General features: G+C 40.8%; 1 non-coding gene across 1 annotated transcript; it reads left to right on the forward strand.

Moving 5' to 3' along the window:
• The first annotated feature begins 3,305 nt into the window (after window positions 1-3,305).
• On the forward strand, window positions 3,306-3,420 carry LOC136720637 (U5 spliceosomal RNA). Its single transcript, XR_010805588.1, has one exon. It is a non-coding gene; the product is annotated as a U5 spliceosomal RNA (small nuclear RNA).
• The last annotated feature ends 941 nt before the right edge of the window (window positions 3,421-4,361 follow it).

A 4,361-nucleotide genomic window follows, 5' to 3' on the forward strand; every position in this document is an offset into this window, starting at 1 on the left:
ATACTGCATACCAATGTGTAGCACAGAGTATAGTGTGCCTTTTGAAAGAAATGCAGAGTGAAGCAGCTGATGACTGAGTATGTTCAGGTATGTTCAGTTTCAAGATGCCTCTTGTGAAAAATGGTTGTGAGAACCTGAACCTGAACACAGGGCTGATGGAAATTTAGAAGTACAGTAATCAATCCTTTGTTTTGCTTTTTACACTAAGCCAGGTGAGGAACACTGCAGTTGACATTTTACTGTAGTTTTGTTCGTTTTTGTAGCTAATTATTGTTGCATGGATTCAAAGAAACCTATGGTGTGATTTGATTGTATTGCATCAATACATTTCAGATTTTGTTCAATGATTCCACTGTGTCTGTAGTATTCTCTCTACTAGTCCTTTTACAGTGATGTATTTATGTGTAGTACCATAATGAAACATGTATCACATATTTTGTACTACAATATTTAATGATTGTACGAACAACTACACAGTGAAACTATCGGTATCTTCTGTGTTACTATGTTACTATGGTATTTCATGATAAATGAGTTATTTGAACCAACAAGTCTGCAAGTGCTAGGTTTCTTTAAAGATATGAATGCACAATGCAATGTTTTGAACATTGGACAGCCTGTGTTACAAGTGATGACCGTTTTGAGTTTTGTGTCTAGAGTTTTGAAAAATGACATCAAGGTTCTGAAATTAGTGACAAAGTGATTGTAAAAAACTGTATATTCATCCTATTTAATGTGCTCTTTTAAAATGTACTTTTCTTTTTTATGTTGCCATTTCTGTTCTACCAATGTTTCAGTTGTTAGCCAAAGATTGACAGAGTACATCTCATACACACAGGCCAGACAGCAAAGATTTCTTTTTGAAATTCAATTACAAATGCTGCATGAACTCATCAATACGATTAGAGCTCCTGAAAGCAATATAACTAACTCACTCTACAGCATCTCATTAGCAGTGAAAAGAAACCAAGAAAGTTGGGACAGTCGACTGTTTACCACTATGTAACATCACCTTTTCTTTTAATAACACTTATTAAGCACTTGGGCACTGAAGACACCACTTGGTTAAGTTTAGCAAGTGGGATTTCCCCCCATTCATCCATTATGCATTTCCTCAGCTGCGCAACTGCACAGGGCCTTCGTTGTCTTAATTTGCACTTCATAGTGCGCCACACATTCTCAATTCGGAGACAGGTCAGGACTGCAGGCAGGCCATGCTAGCACCCGCACTCTCTGCCTACGCAACCATGCGCTTGTAATCTGGGCAGAATGTGGTTTGGCGTTATCCTGCTGAAAAATGCAGGGACGTCCCTGGAAAAGATGATGTCTCGATGGCAGCATATGTTGCTCCAAAATGTGTACATCTCTTTCTGCAAAAATGGTGCCCTCACAGATGTGCGAGTTACATGACAGACACTCATACACACTGTCACACCCATACACACACAAACACACACTTTCACAGACAGACACACGCACACACACACACACACACACACACTTTCACAGACAGACAGACAGACACACACACTTTCACACACAATCACTTTCACAGACAGACACACACACACAAACTTACATACATACATACATACATACATACAGTGAGGGAAAAAAGTATTTGATCCCCTGCTGATTTTGTACGTTTGCCCACTGACAAAGAAATGATCAGTCTATAATTTCAATGGTAGGTGTATTTTAGCAGTGAGAGACAGAATAACAACAAGAAAATCCAGAAAAACGCATTTCAAAAAAGTTATAAATTGATTTGCATGTTAATGAGGGAAATAAGTATTTGATCCCCTATCAATCAGCAAGATTTCTGGCTCCCAGGTGTCTTTCATACAGGTAACGAGCTGAGATTAGGAGCACTCTCTTAAAGGGAGTGCTCCTAATCTCAGCTCGTTACCTGTATAAAAGACACTTGTCCACAGAAGCAATCAATCAATCAGATTCCAAACTCTCCACCATGGCCAAAGAGCTGTCCAAGGATGTCAGGGACAAGATTGTAGACCTACACAAGGCTGGAATGGGCTACAAGACCATCACCAAGCAGCTTGGTGAGAAGGTGACAACAGTTGGTGCGATTATTCGCAAATGGAAGAAACACAAAATAACTGTCAGTCTCCCTCAGTCTGGGGCTCCATGCAAGATCTCACCTCGTGGAGTTTCAATGATCATGAGAACGGTGAGGAATCAGCCCAGAACTACATGGGAGGATCTTGTTAATGATCTCAAGGTAGCTGGGACCATAGTCACCAAGAAAACAATTGGTAACACACTATGCCGTGAAGGACTGAAATCCTGCAGCGCCCGCAAGGTCCCCCTGCTCAAGAAAGCACATGTACAGACCCGTCTGAAGTTTGCCAATGAACATCTGAATGATTCAGAGGAGAACTGGGTGAAAGTGGTCTCAGATGAGACCAAAATCAAGCTCTTTGCCATCAACTCAACTCGCCGTGTTTGGAGGAGGAGGAATGACCTCAAGAACACCATTCCCACCATCAAACATGGAGGTGGAAACTATGCTTTGGGGCTGTTTTTCTGCTAAGGGGACAGGACAACTGCACCGCATCAAAGGGACGATGGACGGGGCCATGTACCATCAAATCATGGGTGAGAACCTCCTTCCCTAAGCCAGGGCATTGAAAATGGGTCAAATACTTATTTCCCTCATTAACATGCAAATCAATTTATAACTTTTTTGAAATGCATTTTTCTGGATTTTCTTGTTGTTATTCTGTCTCTCACTGCTAAAATACACCTACCATTAAAATTATAGACTGATCATTTCTTTGTCAGTGGGCAAACGTACAAAATCAGCAGGGGATCAATTACTTTTTTCCCCCACTGTACATACATATATATGGAAAAGAAACATTACAAGTATAAATCACAATAAGATGTAATAAAGTACAGATAAACAAAGTGTAATAAAATGTGATCTGTTTGAAAATGCAGGGACGTCACTGGAAAAGATGATGTCTGGATGGCAGCATATGTTGCTCCAAAATGTGTACATCTCTTCTGCAAAAATGGTGCCCTCACAGATGTGCGAGTTACATGACAGACAGACAGACAGACACTCACACACACTGTCACACCCACACACACTAACTTTCACACAGAGACAGACACACACACACACACACACACACACACACACACACATACATACATACATATGGAAAAGAAACAATACTTTTATAAATCACAATAAGATGTAATAAAGTACAGAAAAACTAAATGTAAGAAAATGTGATCTTTAATACACACAAATATGTATGGCTGGTCGGATGCGTCTTGGACTCGGGTTCCTCTTCATTACGTATAACGCTTTTGCCTTTTGCTAAAGCTTTCCGTGGAGGGGATCGTGGGTGAGTTTGTACCATTCTTGGGGGGCTCTGCCTTGTTGGGGCGGAGCTGTGATCCAGGTGAACAGCAGATCGGGCATAGGTGGGCATGTGGGCAGAGGAGTAGGAAGGCCGGTCAAGCAAATAAGCTTGCTAAGGTACGCAGCAGCAGCAAGCAGCCCCCCCATCCAGCCAGCCAGCCAGTCTGGCTGGCAGTGACTGAGTGGTTGACAGACGGCAAGCAACGGAATGTACGTGCTCTGTGATGTCATAGCAGTCAGCTGAGAGAGGCTCGTGATGTCATCGCTGAGCTGGCTGGCTGGCTGGCTCTGTGTGTGTGTGTGTCTGTGTCTGTCTGTTTTTCTGTTTGTCAGTCTGTCTGTCTGTCTCTCTCTCTCTCTCTCTCTCTCTCTCTCTCTCCCTCTCAATTCAATTAATTTGTATTGTCAAAGCAATTGGACATACATACATACATACATATATGTAGCGTAAGGTACACTTATACATTTCAATTAAAGAAGTGAATTCATAGTATCACCTTATCACGAATCCTGGAGTCTTGTAGAACTCAATTTCTGTAATAATTGGACGCAGACACCAATTCCAAAGATATAAATTGTCAAATTTATTTAAAAACAAAGACTAAATGTAGCACTACACTAATTATACAAAAGGGAAAAACTAATTAAAATTCAACTCTAGATCAACAAATCAAAGACAAATCACTTCCGTGACCAAATCAAAGACCATGGGATCACATAGGATAACACACAAATCGTTAAACAAAAAAGGTTATAAACACATTGACTACAATACCGGTTAGTAATTCTAGGAATCACTAAGAAACAGTTGAAAGTGCTAAATTGCAGTTTCAGAAGATGAAAAAAAACTGTAACTGATGGGATATGTAGTACTTTATACTCGAGTGGTCTATGCGATTACACCCTGTTGGTGTTATTAAGAACGCCAAGTACCAGAATGCAGAGCGGGACTGTTTTTTGTGCCGTG

This window comes from Amia ocellicauda, unplaced genomic scaffold (assembly GCF_036373705.1).
Source record: "Amia ocellicauda isolate fAmiCal2 unplaced genomic scaffold, fAmiCal2.hap1 HAP1_SCAFFOLD_107, whole genome shotgun sequence".
Classification (NCBI taxonomy): Eukaryota; Metazoa; Chordata; class Actinopteri; order Amiiformes; family Amiidae; genus Amia; species Amia ocellicauda.